The sequence below is a fragment of the Phoca vitulina genome, unplaced genomic scaffold (assembly GCF_004348235.1).
Source record: "Phoca vitulina isolate PV1807 unplaced genomic scaffold, GSC_HSeal_1.0 scaffold29, whole genome shotgun sequence".
NCBI classification, from domain to species: Eukaryota; Metazoa; Chordata; class Mammalia; order Carnivora; family Phocidae; genus Phoca; species Phoca vitulina.
Genome location: NW_022589732.1, coordinates 15,536,667 through 15,552,973, shown reverse-complemented (window position 1 = coordinate 15,552,973; position 16,307 = coordinate 15,536,667). Strand labels below are relative to the sequence as shown.

The 16,307-nt window shown below is 46.6% G+C and overlaps 1 pseudogene; it reads right to left on the bottom strand.

Annotated features, from left to right (window-relative positions):
• Positions 1–6,847: 6,847 nt before the first annotated feature.
• On the bottom strand, positions 6,848–9,261 carry LOC116644206 (annotated as a pseudogene).
• Positions 9,262–16,307: the final 7,046 nt, after the last annotated feature.

Below are 16,307 nucleotides of genomic sequence, written 5' to 3'. Positions count from 1 at the left end.
CAGGGCCTGCGGGGTTATGCTGCCATTGGTCTTGCGCCTTCTATAGGGGACAGCCTAATTCATGCATGACCCACACCAATAAATCAGGGAGGGATAAGGGGGTGGGGACATTCATAAATCCATATCAAACAGTCCCCAAATTATGACAGATGACACGGCAGTCATAAAATTGCACAAGCAAAACTCACCAAGTCATTAATTTCATGGCCGTAGAAAATAAACAGACACATTTTTTCGCGGCCCTAATAAATTTTTTAAAACTCAAAGAATGGTCCATCTGCTTCGAATAATTTTTAATTTCCTATTCTGTCTCATTCCCATTAGCTATTCCACTGAGATATTTGCTAAATTCTTTCATTTACCTCCTCCCATCTGTATTCAATTACCCTATTCCCAAATAGAGTGAGTTTTTGTTTCTCCTAAGCGCTGGACAAAATACCCCCGCCCGTACCTTAAAGCAAATGTTATGTGTGTTTTATTATCTGTTAGAGCGTATGAGTCATTCTAACTCGATTGCCTGTGTGGAAAGGTTTGGAGAGCAATCTGATTTTGATGTTTTTTGGCTTGGGTGGAAAACACCTGCCCGATTCTCAAAGCTAATCTATTAACGTGGTAAATGCTGTAGCAGATGTTCCTGAGTGAGCGAGGGGCCGCGCTAGGCTGTGACCAGGCCCGGAGTGTCAGGCACACAGTGGAAATGCTCGGAGATCAGAGGCCAGAAACGTCACTGGGGGCCCGAACTGTCACAAAGTCACATTTTCTGGCTGCCCCCAGGCTCTGGCTGTCCGGAGACTCCTCACTGCCTCCCTGCGCTCTCAGCAGCCACTCAAGATAGGACATTTCAAGGTCACCTGGTCCACTCCACCGGCCCTCCTGTTTTTTACATAAGGGACACCGAGGCCCAGAGAAGTAGTGTGCCTTTCCCCAAACCACACAGCATCCTGAAAAAGGACAACATCCTCTTAGGCTGACCCAAATGTTCAGGATACCCTGCAAGTGAGCGGAGACTCATTTTGTGGAGCTGAGATATGGACAGGAAGGGGATTCCATGAGCAAACCTTTCCCCCCAATGCCTTGCTACCTGGGAAACCAAGATCACTGAGGGTCTTTTCAGTCTAAAACTTTTCCATTCCGGGCGCCTGGGTGGCTCAGTCGGTTGAGCGTCTGCCTTCGGCTTGGGTCATGATCTCAGGGTCCTGGGATCAAGTCCCTCACTGGGCTCCCTGCTGGGTGGGAAGCCTGCTTCTCCCTCTCCCTCTGCTGCTCCCCCTGCTTCTGCTCTCTTGCTCTCTCTCTGTCAAATAAATGGATAAAATCTTTTAGAAAAAATAAAAAATAGAAAAATAAAACTTTTCTATTCCATTTTTCCTCATCCTGCAGGAGTTGGGCCAGGCCTGCAGGAAGCAGGGTGAGGGGCCAAAGCCTTGCTCCAGGATGGTTTGTTTCAGCACTATGTACACACTGGGAACTGCAGAGCCCAGGAACATGGACTTCCAGGCCAAGCTGCAGATCTGGAGAGGAATCAGGGTCTCCAAAGACACACATTGTAGGATCTATGTAGCTGCACTGGGTGGTGCCCACATCCCCTCAGCCCTCATTAAATCCACGCATTGGGGCATCTGGTTGGCTCAGGAGGTTAAGCGTCTGCCTTCGGCTCAAGTCATGATCCCAGGGTCCTAGGATGGAGCCCATGTCAGGCTCTCTGCTCAGCAGGGAGCCTGCTTCTCCCTCTCCCTCTCCTCCCCACTTGTGCTCATTGTCGCTATCTCTGTCTCTCTCTTTCAAATAAATAAATAAAACCTTTTTTAAAAAAAATCCATGCATGCTAGTGACTTCTTACTATGGGCACCTGCAACACTGCCTGAGAGCTTTCTCTGGCCTGGGATCATGCTTAGTAGACCCTCAGGACAGGCCAGAGGTGCCAGGGACTTGATGCCCCCAAGGGCAACCCCAAAACAATGATGAATGAGAGTTGGTGTGCAAATATCCCAGCTCCCTCCCCTCTTAGTTGGGACAATTCTGAGACATGTTCTATACCTGCAGTTCTCAACCAGGTATGCTCTTGCCCCCAGGGGACATTGGCAATGTCTGGAGATATCTTGGTGGAATGGTTGCTACCTGCATCTAGTTGGTAGAGGCCAGGAGGCCACTAAACATCCTACAATGCACAGGACACCCCCCCCAACCAATAATTATCCAGCCCAAAGTATCAGTAGTGTGGACATTGAGAAACCCTATTCTATATCCTCTCCCAGAGGTTCCCAATGGGATTGAGCCTCAGATGCCCACATCAATAACCTGCTCACTTAGGCACACTCTCCTGACTTCTTTCTCTTCCCTGGCCCACTTCCCCACTCTCCTTTCAGCACTTCCTAGGACCACCTCTCACATAACTACTTTTACTCAAATCCTCATCTCAAGGTGTGTTTCTTGGGGACCCAACCTAAGATCGTCCATTACTATGGTCATAGCAACAACCTTGGAAGGTTCTCAAAGACTTGGGCTCCTATTTCAGCCATCTATACTCTTACCATACATATTCAGTCCCAGTGACACCCACACTGATGTGGCCACGTATGGACACACATAGGGGGCACACCAGACCAGACTGGCCAGGAGACCTTTCGGTCCTATTTTGGTGGACCAACTGATTGGAGCTGTGTTTACCCGGAAAAGTGACATAAGACTTGAGTACCAATTCAATATAATCCCTATCAGAATCTCAGCTGACTTCTTTATAGAAATGGATGAGGGACACCTAGGTGGCCTAGTCGGTTAAACATCGGACTCTTGATTTCAGCTCAGGTCATGATCTCAGGGTCGTGAGATCAAGCCCCCCATCAGACTCTGCACTCAGTGGGGAGTCTGCTTGAGATTCTCTCTCTCCCTCTGCAACCCCTCTTTAAAATAAATAAATATTTTTAAAGAAAATGGATGAACTGATTCTAAAATTCATATGGAATTCCAAGTGACCAGGAATTAGCCAAAACAATATTGAAAAAGAACAGAGTAGGAAGACTCATACTTCCTGATTTCAAAACTTGCCACAAAGCAACAGTAGTCAAGATAGTATGGTACTGACACAAAGATCTATAGATCAATAAACCAGAATTGAGAGTACATAAATACCCATATATCTGTGGTCGACTTTTTTTTTTTTTTTTTAATGTAGGCTCCACACCCAGCATGGAGACCTATGCAGGGCTTGAACTCACAACCCTGAGATCAAGACCTGAGCTGAGATCAAGAGTTGGACCCTTAACTGACTGAGCCACCCAAGTGCCCTTTAACTTTCAACAAGGGTGTCAAGACCATTCAATGGATAGTCTTTTCAACAAATGATACCAAGACAACTGGATATCCACATGCAAAAGAACAGAGTTGAATCCTTACCTCACACCATGTACAAAAATTAACTCAAGATGGATCAAAGACTTAAATGTAAGAGCTAAAACTATAAAACTCTTAGAAGAAAACAGGAGTAAACCTTCATGATCTTGCATTTGGGAAAGTATTTTTAGATATGACCCCAAAAGTATGAATAATAAAAGAAAAAATAGTTAAACAGGACTTCATCAATCAAAATTGAAGTATTTGTGCTTCTAAGGACACCATCAATAAAGTGAAAAGACAACCCAGAGCATAGGAGAAAATATTTGCAAACCATGTATCTGACAAAGGACTTGTATTATCAGGTATCTATGAATTTAGAACTACTATTTTCTCCTGGTGAACTTAAATCTTCCATATTGACCTTTTTTTTTTTTTTTGAAACATTTTATTTAGAGAGAGAGAAAGAGAGAGTGCAGGGGGAAGGAGCAGAGGGAGGGTGAGAGAGAAATCCAAGCAGATGCTAGACTGAGCCCAGAGCCCGACATGGGGCTCAAACTCATGACCCGAGATCACTACGTGAGCTGAAACCAAGAGTCTGACACCCAACCGACTGTGCCACCCAGGCGCCCCCATATTGACTTTTTATATCACTGTAACTTCTATAGCCTTTTTGCCTTAAATGTGTTTTGTCTGATAGTAATATAACTATGCCAATTTTCTTTCAGTTGCCTATTTTTCTGATGTCCTTTCACTGTTTAACTTACAATTTTTTAAATATCTGTCCTCATGTTTTAGATGTATCTCATGTAAGCAGCATTTGACTATTCTTTTTAAAATCCAATCTGATAGTCTATGCATAGTAACCAAAGAGTTCAGTTTATTTATATTTATAAAGATTACAAATATATTTGGCTTTATTTCTATGATCTTATTTTGTGTGTGTGGTTGTGGTTTTTATGTTTGTTTGGTTTTTGGTTTGTTTATTTGTTTGTTTTTGTCCTGCTTCCTAAGGATTTTTTTTTTCATCTTCTTTGTTGGATTGTTTTGAATTGATTGAGGTTTTTTTACTCCATTTTTTCCCCATCTACTAATGTGGAAGATAGGCATTCTACTTCTTTTTTTTTCTTTTTTAAGGTTGAATTTTTAAGTAAACTCTCCACCCAGTGTGGGACTTGAACTTACAACCCCAAGATCAAGAGTCACATTCTCCACCAACTAAGCCAGCCAGCTACCCCACTACTTCTTATTTTTTTACTGGTGACTTAGTATTTCGAAATGATTACCTAACTTAACATAGTCTAAAATGAATTGATATCTTACCCTTCTCCTGAACAATGCAAAGTACTTTAAAAGCTTTAATTCCAGTTACTTAAGGCCCAGACTTTTAGCTCTGTCTCTTGTTTAGCTCTACAGAATAGACATTGTTTTGGACAGTAGGTGTGTTTGTTTAGATTTACCCACATTTTTTTTTTTCCTCAATTCACCATTTCCTTGTATCTCTTCCTGAGATTCTTCCTGAGATCATTTTTCTTCTCAAGTTGTCCTTCAGAAATTCCTTTGATGGAGGGGAGGGAGTCTTTTGTTTATAAATTCTCTCAATTTTATAGATGAAAATGTCTTTATTTCTGCCCTTATTCCTATTTTTTGCATTTTTAGTGAGACAATTCAGATACCATAAAATTTGCCTTTTGGAAGTGTATGATTCAGCGGTTTTAGTATACTTAGACAGTTATACTAACCTCCCACAATCTAATTCCAGAACATTTCATCACCCAAAACAGAAACCCCATGCCCATTAGCTGTCACTCCACATTCCCCTCCTTGACCCCAACCTCTGGCAGCCACAAATCTACCTTCTTGCTCTATGGATTTGCTTATTCTGGATGTTTCATGTCAATGAAATCATAGAATTTGTGGTCTTTTGTGTCTGGCTTCTTTTGCTAAGTCCAATGACTCCGAGGTTTATCCTGATTGTCACATGCATCAGAACTTTATTCCTTTTTATGTAGAGTCACACTCTTACTATATACCATATTTGTTTATCCATTCATAAGCTGTTAGACAATGGGGTTGTTTCCACTTTTCCACTATTATGAATAATGTTGCTATGAACATTCATGTACAAGCTTTTGTGTGAACATATATTTTCAATTCTCTTGAGTATATACCTAGGATCTACACTTATTCTTTTTTTGTTGTTGTTCTTGTTCTTTTTTTTTTTGAGAGAGAGAGTATGCAAGCAGGGGGAGGGGCAGAGGGAGAGAAAGGAGAGAAAGAATCTTAAGCAGGCTTCACACCCACTGTGGAGCCCAATGCGGGGCTCAATCTCATGACTCTGAGATCATGACCTGAGCCAAAATCAAGAGTCAGATGCTTAACCGACTGAGCCACCCAGGCGCCCCAACACTTATTCTTAAAAGATAAATTATTATTTAAGAAATTATTTCGGTCTTATTGAGAATTGAAGTATACAGTTTTTGGTTGGTATGACTTTTTTAAATCCCTTTAAATCTACTCCTCTTCTATCTTTCATTGTTACTTTTAATACTATTGTAACTAATCAGATATTAGCCTAATTTCTTCTAATTATAGAAGTTGTGAACAAAAATTTTTCTTTCTAGTACTTTAAAGATCTTCTCCTTGTCCTTGGCATTCCACAATTTGACTATAATGTATCTACATTTATTTATCCTGTTTGGGATTCATTGGAATTCTTGAATTTGAGGATTCATAGAGGTTTTTTTATTTATTTTTTACAAATATTTTGATTATTTTAATGAAGCTGGTACAATGTCCATTTAAAACCCATATCCTAGGCCAAAAAGTACAAATAAAATAAAAAAGAGCAGTGTTCTGTTGAATACACTTCTGCATGAATAAATTTATTAACTGCTAAAGAAAATTAGAACTTCCCAGGATCTACTGACAAGACTTTTCTTTAATCTTAAAATGCTTTTTCTCTTCAGTGAAGCCATCTTTGGAATGAGTCATTACTCTCACCATCTCTGTCATCTCAACTCCAGCCTGATATTTCTCGTATTTTGGTCCAGATCCTCAAATTTTAAAAGTAGCTCCAAGTTAAGGAAAGGTCATTTTTCCACAGTTCAGTTCTCTGAAAAACTTCCATCTCCCACTGAAAGTCCTAGTCCAGGAGTGAAGCAATCATGCACCAGAACTTCAGGGCCAATGGGAAAGTCATTATGGACACTCATGTAGGTCAATCTTATTTATCACAAGCCTGAAAACGCAATCCTGGAAAAGGTGGCCTCTCTGTGCACACATGTAATGTTTTAAAAAGGAGAAGGAAATATGAAGGGGGTTAAGGTTTGACCACCAAAAATCAGCACAATGAAAACAAGTGATAATAAATAATGGGCACGAGAATTCAAATTACCAGATGTTTTAAGGAGATGGGGTTCCAGTTTTCAATTCCGTATTGAATACCACCTTACAAAATAACTATTTTTAAAAATAAAAAAGGATTGAGGGTAAAGAAAAAAAATAAAAAGAATATCTAAATCGTTGCATGACCCCCTTTCTATTCCTGATAAACTTCAATCACATCTTCTTCCTCCATTCCCAGTTCTTTTGCAGTGTGATTATCAGCAATTCTCTGACCTTCAAAGAGAAACCTGAGTGAATTCATTGGAACTCCCTGTCTTTGATGGTACAATTCTTTTTTTTTTTTCTTTAAGATTTCATTTATTTCTTTGTCAGAGAGAGAGAGAAAGAGAGAGCACAAGCAGGGGGAGCAGCAGGCTCCCTGCTGAGCAAGGAGCCCTATGCGGGACTCAATCCCAGGACACTGGGATCATGTCCTGAGCCGAAGGCAGACACTTAACCGACTGAGCCACCCAGGTACCACGACAGTAGGATTCTTTGAGTTTCTTGAGATGTGTTGTCATTTTCACTTGGAAGTGAATCTCACTGCTATCCTGCCCAATGACTTTGAGTTTAATGTATTCTCCTTCCTTCTTATCCCCCAGGTCCTCAGTGGAAGGTTTTGCCTCCTGTTGACGGGGGCTTCACCCAGGGTCTCCACATGGCAACAGGCTTGGGTAGGTAGAACCTCAATCCAGGGTTTACAAATCCACCTCTTTTCTGCATTGTACAACACCATGGCTGGAGGGACTTCCGGGCCGCCTCACTTCCTAAGGATTCATGTGTTTTTTTTTTTAAACAATCATGGAAAATTCTCAGCTACTATCTCTTTGAACATGGCCTCTCTCTTCTTATCCCTATAATTGCTTTCCAAAAAGCTGACTAGACATATTTCAGAGCTTTTCATTCCATCTTCCATGTCTCTTACCTCTCTTTCATTTCTGTTTTTCTTTCTATGCTGACTGACGTGTGGTATTTTCAGATCTGTCTTCCAGTGTACTAATTCCCTCTCCAGCTGTGTCTATTTAACTGATCCACTGAGTTTCTCATTTCAAAGTGATACACTTAAATTTCTAGAACCTGTTTTTTCAAACCTGCCTGGTCAGTTTTTTGAATCCCTTGCTTCTTTCTTGTGCCACAGAAGCTCAGGGTGTGGAAGCTACCAGCTGCCCCAGAAACCACTTTCTTCCTTGGGCTGGCATTTCCAATTTGTTCCTGGCCTCTCAAAACTCCCTTATTTTCTTAAAGGCTCTTTTGTTAACTGAAGGGAATTTCAAAAACATATTTCCCAGCGTCATTAGATGTTTTGTAGCTGACATATTTGTAAGCCTTTAGTCCTCATATAGATTTTAAATCCCTTTGTTCCTTTTCCAACACCCATGTTTTCAGGAAATAACTATTAAGCACCTACTGTGTGCCAAGAACTGTGCTGGGGATTCAGGGGAGAACAAGGCAGAGACTGTCTCTGCTCTCAGGGTTGCTTATGGTCTATGGAGAAGCCAAACACTTAACCAGACATCTGCACCCCATCATTAATCAGCATGCTCTGATAGAAGAGGCATTAGTAAAGAAGACCATGCTGAGATACACAGAGGCCAGAAATACCCTAATAATCAAGTTGATTCTCTTTAAGTAAATATTCAACACTTACTTAAGGGACTAGAAATACCTTATAAAGCAAAACTCAAGCTTTTTTCCTGCATTAGAAGGCATTGGGGAAGCTGTCTACTATTATCAAAGCACATGTTGTTACCGGAACATACATCTCTCAGGGAGAGGATCTAGCCCCACCCCAACCCCAACCTACTTAGAAAATCAATTACTCCAACCACATACCGCTTGGAGGGATAGTCTTGTAAATTCTTCCATCTCCTTACATGTCTCCTGGTGTTTCTGTTGCTTTCCTAGCCATCCCTTAATTCTGGTGTTCTGTAACTACTGCTGTATAATATATCACTCCAAAACAGTGGCTTCAAATAACCAAATGGTATGGGTTGAATTATGTCCCCAACCAAGATATGTTAAAGTCCTAACCTTCAGAATGTGATCTTAGTTGAGAAATAGTCATTGCACATGTAATTAATTAAGACGAGAGCATACTGAGGTAAGGTGGGCCTCTAATCAAATACGACCGGTGTCCTTATAGAAAGAAATTTGGACCAGAGATGCAGGGAGAACCCAATGCAAAGATGGAGGCAGAGATTGGAGTGATGTATCTACAAGCCAAGGAATGCCAAGCATTGCCTACAATCACCAGAGCTAGAAGAAAGGCATGGAACAAATTCTTCCTCAGAGCCCTGGGAAGGAACCAACCCTACCAACACCTTGATTTTGGGCTCTAGCCTCCAGAACCGTGAGAGAATAAATTTCTGGTTTTTTACCTAGTCTGTGGTCATTTGTTACCTAGGCAGCCCTAGGAAACTCATACACGATCATTTATTCTGCTCATGAATCAGGAGGTTGCCTGGACTCCAGGCAGTTCCCACTCTGGGTCTGTCATGTGTTGGTGGCTGGGGTTGTGGTCATCTCAAGGCTCCTTACCCACATGTCTGGCATCTGGGCTGAGAAGACTCAAACAGCTGGGGCTGGATGCCTTGGGGCCCCTCGGACATTTGTCTCACCTGGCAGCCTCGGGGGAGATGGACACAGGCTCAAACACACTCCCTTTTCTCCACCAGGCCTCTGATCTCCAGTGGAGGCTGACCAAAGCTTTGTCCAAGGTCATGTCACCCTCCTCTCCAATCCTGCCTCCACCCTCAGAGCAGCAACCAAGACCATCAGACCAGTGTGTGTAGGGCAGGAGTGCCCATTTGCTGAGTATCTGCTACAGGTCAGTACTGCACCCTCTGTCCTTGCCAACCTCCTTACAAGGGAGGTGTTCTAGTCTACTCGATCACAGGATGAAGAAGCTGAAGCTGGAGGAGAAGGGAACATTCTGGTCTTGCCTGAGCTGAGATTCATCATCATATTTGTCTGAACATTTATCTCCTCTTCTCCCTTCCTCCTACCTCCCTCCTACTCTCCCTCTCTCACCCTCTTCTTCCCCATCTCTATTTTTGTGTCTCTAGTCTCCTTCTCTCTCTCTTTTGCTGTAACCCCCCACGAGGGCCTAGGACTGTTTAAAAGCTAGAATTATCTCCAAAATGAGTTCAACCTTCTCTTCAGTCTTTGGTACCAGAATTTGGCCACACTTGTTAGGGAAACTCCAGGAAGGAATGAACGGTGGCTTCCTGCCTCCTCCTTCTCCACACCCCCGCACAAGGGACCTTTCCCAGGTCTCTAAGCTGAGACCCAGGGTGGGATGGATGGGGGAGGGAATGACCAAAGACCAGAATGGCAAGGGAGGGGGATTATTCCCAGGGGTCAGACTACAATAGGACACATACAGCAGAGGAGACAGGAATTTAACTCTTATGAATAATCAAAATTCCTCCAAACTTGAAAGCTCCAGCCCAAAAGAATGCTGCCACTTGCCCGCTATGTGACCATCGTTATATCACTTAACCTCTCTGAGCTAAAAGTAATCCCTAATTTAGGGGACTGTTATTATGATTTAGTGTCGATTTGTTTGGAATGCTTTGGGCAGCAAATAACAGAAAAGTCAACCAAGACTTCCTTGAGCAATAAAGGTACTTAATTCTTTCACACACTGAGATTCTAGAGGTAGGTGTTTTCAGGTTTTATGCAATAATTGAGAAGGCCATTGAAAACCAGTTTCTTTCTATATTTCTGTTCACCATCCTTATTACCCTGCTGTTTACATTTCATGCTGTTTCCTCATGGTTCAAAGATAGCTGCTGCAGCTCCAGACATCATGTACCACATTTAAAAAGCAGGGTGGGGGGAGGGGGGACTATTAATAATTAACACCCCTTCAGGCACTGGACTCTATTGCAGATGATCTAAGGATCCCACCTTGAGAAATTCTGACCTGCAGCATGATCTCCTAATGTGAACCTCATCCTCACCTCAAGATGCTTTTGCATCTTAAAAGTTCTGAGAAAAGGTGATGCCCCAGTGGTAGGGTTCCATGTACATGTGGGGATAGGTACAGGCAGGAGGAGGCTTCTTGGCATCTTGGGTTATATCACAGACCTTCAGAGCTGGAAGGGACCAGAGAGAGCCTCCTCCAACCCCAAACATACAAATGGGGAAACCGAGGCCCAGGGCACAGAAGTGATTTCCTCATAGTCACACAGCAGAGCCAGGCTCAGGGCCACGGATTCCTGGCTCTGAACCCCTCTTAACACTCTGGGGGGAGTCCTCAGAAAGGAGGGCTTGGACCAGGAAATGCAGGGTATCTTAGGTGGGTTCCCCAGAAGCAGAGCCTGAATCGGGGATCCCTATTCAGGTGGCTTACTGGGAGAGGTTCTGAGAAAGGGAGTGAGGGCAAGCCACCATAGGGAAAGGGTAAAGGCTAAGTCAGAAGGTGGTCTCAGCTGGGGTCTAGCCGCAGCCTTGTCCCCCTGAGGGTTCCAGAGCAGGAACCACATCACAGAGTTAGTCCTACCTGGAGGCATGGGGGAGCCTGTTGTACCGCATCAGCCAGCCGTTGGCCGCAGTCCGCCCGGCCTGTGTGGGCTGGTGTGTGCCCTTCTGGGTAGGGCAGCCCTTGTGTGCTGGGGAGTCGCCTCCGGGGAAGGGGCAGCTGAGAGCCATTAGCAGCAAAGCTCCAGCAGCTGGGGGAAGCAGCCACCAGCAGGCTAGAAGGAAAGCAAGCAGGTCTCCTCCCCAGAGCCCTAAGTCATCCCCGGCATTCCCAGCCACAGGGCACAGTGGGCGAGAGAACGGGCCCACCCCCTCTGCTGCCTCAGTTTCCCTGTTCATAAGAGGGCGTGCGGGACCGAGGGACTGCCGGACTCCTTGCCAGCTCTTCTGTCCCAGCTCCTTGGATTCCACTTCCGGCCCACCCCAAAGTTCCAAGCAGGCGGCCCTGGCCCCCAGACTGGCCACTCGCCCAGGCAGTGGAAGGACCGGTGAGACCAAAGGAGGGTCTCCACTGAATCAGGCTTGAACCCCACGAGGTGGGCAGAGGCAACAGTTTCTTGGCATCTGTACGCCTCCAGCCTGCTGAGCGGGCATGGGGAGTCCGTATTTCTTGAAATGTAAGTACCGAGACCACATTGGGCTGTTAGTAAATTCATTATCCCATTACGCAGGCCTGAATTATTCAGCGCTCTTGAGGCCGCCTTAGGAACGTGCCCGAGCACAGTCGATGTCGGCATTAGTGGGATGGATGGAGTCAGGCCCGGGGCATGGTTGGTGCCAGGATGACGGATCTGGGCCCAGAGAGGGTGCCCGTGCTTGAAGGCACAAGGGAGCGTCTGGCAAGCAGGACCTGGGCCCTGGGTGCTTCTGGGGCCTGGGAAGGGGATAATGCACATATCCACGGTCCTCCTCCCCTCCCCTCCCACCCCCTGCCCCAGGAAATTGGCAGAGTTTGGAGCCCCATCTGCTCCACAGGGCCCAGGGACAGAGGGTCCAAGCTTCACCTTTCTCCTGGCTGTGTGACCTGGTTGTTCGCCTCTCTGAGCCTCAGTTTCTTTATCTGTAAAATGCAGCTAAATGTTCCTAGTATCCATTCTCCCTTTTAAGTTTAATGATAGAACTGATTTTTTTCTGAGAATATAATGCTCTAGAATAAAGACTATTTCTAAACTGAAGTGTGGCCAATGACTAAGTGCTGATCAAATAATACAAGTAGGAGTATCCTGTGAAACCTTCAGGAAGTATCCTTAAAGGAAGGGGGTGAGTCCTGTTTTGTCCCTTTCTTTCTCCTGAAAATTAGGGTGAAGATGTGATGGCTGGAGCTCAAGCAGCCATATTGCTTAATGAGGAGAAGCCACATGATGAGGATGGCAGCACAACAGAGTAGAAGCCTGAGTCCCTGTTGGCCCTGGAGCCTCCTTACTACCTCCACATTGCACCTCTATAAAATAGAAATCAAATTCTCTCTTGGTTAAGTTGCTATTCTTTTGGATTTTTCTGTCACTCAGAGCCAAACCCAACCCTACCTCGTTGGGCAAGTCTCAGGGTGCAGTAAGACATTACAGGAAAAGCAGCCACTTCAATAGGAATTTCCTCTAGGACACATCAGTGATTAAGAACTGTAAGCCCTAAAAAAAAAAAAAAAGAAAAAAGAACTGTAAGCCCTGAAACCTTAAGATCAAAGATGAAGTCCCAACTCTACCACTTATAAGCTGTGCAACTTTGGGCAAGTTGCTTAACCTCTCTGTGCTTCAGCTTTCTCATCCCTAAGATGGGGATAAAAATTATACCTTGCCCCTCACAGGATTAGTGTGCAGACTAAGTGAGTTAATACGAAGTTACAAGAGGTGGCTGACACACAGTAAGTGCTATGTCAGTAGCAGCAGTCAGTATCCCGTCTTTACACATTAGGGGGATCCCCTGTGCAGCTCGGGGACCTGGGTTCCCATAGCATCTCCCAAAGCTTCGTCTCAGCTTAGCTTTACCCCTGAAGGTGACTGAGCTCTCAGGGCGGGGATGCCAGCGATGTTTTGAGCTTCAGCCATGACGGGAACAGCTTTGCCCTAAGGGAGAGGACCAAATCTGAGCCCAGAGAAGCGGGTGGCAGAGACTGGGCTGCTGGTGTGGCCCCTAGAAGAGGGACTGCTCTCCAGGATGCGGATGAAGTTCTTACTCAGGAAGAGAGAGAAAAAAGGCTCCCTTCCTGGCTACGTGCCGTGCACGGATGTCCCTCCTGTCTGGACCTGCAGGGAATGCATTAAATCGGAGGTCACAGTCCATGTGCCAGCAGGACGGAGAGCGGTATGAAACACGGGTGGGATGTGTTGGGTCTGAGGCAGCAGGGAGCGGTGGAGACCAGGGCAAGGGCATCAACACGTGGGGGGCAGGCGTGGCCCGGTACCAGCTAACCTGCCAGGCCGCACAACGGGCCTCCTGGTGTCACACCTTCCGCCTTTTCTAAAGAAATGGAAATCAAATCTGAATTCTTTGTGAAGTTTTCTGATTGTTTAGTGCTGGCTCCATTCAAACAAACAAAACACTGATACACGCAAATGGTGTCCCCGGGCCAGCGTCAGGCCACCAGATGTCAACAAGCGCCAAGCGGTGCCCTGTGAATCCTCGGGCCCCAGGCTGCCCTTGCTGGAGTCTGTGGAGGACGATGGGCTGAGCACGGGGCAGCTTGGAGGAGAGGCAGCTGCGGGACTTCGTCCTTCCCAGGGAGGCAGGCGCCGCGGGCTGTCCGGGTTCAGAGGGGCAGGCGGTCCCCTACTCCCTCAAGAAACACTCTGGCCCCCAGAGCCCCCTGTTCTTCCTCTAAGCAATGGACTGGGGAACCCGGCTTCGGCATGAGGCAGCAGCCTGCCCACCCGCCCTGCTGAGGCCCTACCCGATGCACAGCCTCGGCACCCACGGCTTTGGGGACACCTCAGGGCCACTTGGGACCTGTGCATAGACTGGACTGCTGAGCCTGACTCTTCGGTCTGCCGCCCATAACAGGGTCCCACCCGCACACCCTTTGCCACGGGACCCCACAGAGCCGCTCCACAGAGGGGGTAGACTGCGCCCTCGCCCCGGCCTCGGGCCAGGCCGAGTGGCTTGCTGTGGACCCTGGAACATCAGCAGACCTGACTGAGGCAGAGGCTTTAAAGCCACTCGTGTGGTGGGCCTGCTGCACCTGCGCTGTCCGCTGGGCACGAGCCTCCGCCGGGCAGCCGCTGGCCTCAGAAGGCTCTGAACCCGCAACCCGAAGCAGAAGCATCGCAGCTGAGCTGCTGACCCGGGAGAGAAAAGCGCATGGTTATTCTGGAAGCCACTGACACTTGGGACTGCTACACAGCACTTTTGCAGCAGAAACCTATTACGCCGGGAAGACATGGGCTTCCCCGACCCCAACCCCAGCTCGCCGCACAAAATCTCCCACCCTGTCTGGTCATCATCCACTGTCCCAGAAGCCGCTGTGCCCCTGCCCCTGAGGCAAATATAGAGACTCCCCCTGGAGTGGGGAGTCCCCCAGGTTGTGGGCTGGGAGACCTTGGATGCGTCACTTCCTCTGAGAGTCACCTACAGGGCATGGGTGATCATGCCTACTTCACCAGGGATTGGGAGGTCTCGGTGAGATGTCACAGATCTGCAGGGGGCTGAGGGGAGGTTGGAGAAGGACGGTGGCCAGTGCTGGTACTTGTACTCATCAGGAGGGGGAGGGACTGGGCCTGCCACATGGAGGGATGGGGCATCCCCTGCGAGAAAGCTCACCCCCGTGGAAAATGAGGCCTCACTTTTGGAGGGCATGATTTCCAGTACAGTGGGGAATCTGACAGTCTAGACTGAAGAAAAAGCAAACAGGGTTATCTCAGTACCAACTCTAAACCACTCCTGTGGGTACAGGCCACACTGTTTGGAGGTCTTTATCAGGAATGCTTTTGAGCTTTAAGTAAAAGAATATACAGCTAATCATGGCTTAAATACAAAGGGTTCTATTTTCTCTTGTAACAAGGAGTCTGGAGGGAAACGGTGGTGTTGGTTCAGTGGCTAGATCATGTCTTCAAGGCACAACATCCCATCTTTTCCTCTTGCCATCTTTACTGTTTGTCTGGGTTTTTTAATCCTTAACGTTATTGCCTCACAATCACAAGAGGGCTGCTATGGTTCCAAGCATTTCATCTTTTTTTTTTTTTAAGATTTTTTATGTTTTTTTATTAGAGAGAGAGTAGAAGCAGGGGGAGCGGCAGGGAGAGGGAGAGGGAGAAGCAGGCTCCCCGCTCAGCAGGGAGCCCGACGTGGGACTCTATCCCAGGACCCCAGAATCACGACCTGGCCCGAAGGCAGCTGCTTAACCGACTGAGCCACCCAGGCGCCGCTCCAAGCATTTCATCTTTACACAACCTCATTCGAGGTAAGAAGCAGCTAAACAAGAAAAGGGAGAAAAAAGTCCTGAGAAGCACCCCTTTCTCCCTGGCCAGCAATTCACTGCAGGTGAGGGTGAGTAAGCAGGTATCTTCAAAAAAGGACTGTGTTGGTCATGACAGTCTGAGACTAATCACAGTTCATGCCCCAAAGTTGGGCACATTGCCGAACAACATCAGGCTCCTGTTGGCAAGGCAGAAGGAAGCAGAATAGCTCCAAGGGAGACCAGGTAGCCCGTTAACAGGGTCCGCTGGAGGTGAGAGAATCAGTCCCACAGAAGAGTGGCTACCAGGCAGGACTCTTAACTGTGAACCTTATAAGCTGCTCTGTGACAAACAGCAGATTTCACTTTGTTGCAAAGAACAGAATCCACGTTGTTGCCAACAGCGCACTCCATTCCGTTGCCCACCGCAGACTGGCGGGCATGGCCAGCACCAGCTCCGTAGCTTCTCAGCACAAAGCAGGCAGGAGCAGGCCGTGGCTCTTGGTCCTCTCCAGCCCATCTGAGGAGCCCCAGAAGCCCCTAACTCATGGTCTGTCTCAGCCACCCGCTCGGCCTGAAACACCCCCCAGAGCCCTTGGAGTCAGGGCACTGCCCCTCACCCCGAAGGCTTAGCCTAACAGGTCCCATCCTCTCTGGGGAGCTTGGCAAACCTCCCCCGGGTGTGGTCAGACTTCGGGCTGCAAGTTTCTGTGTGGAG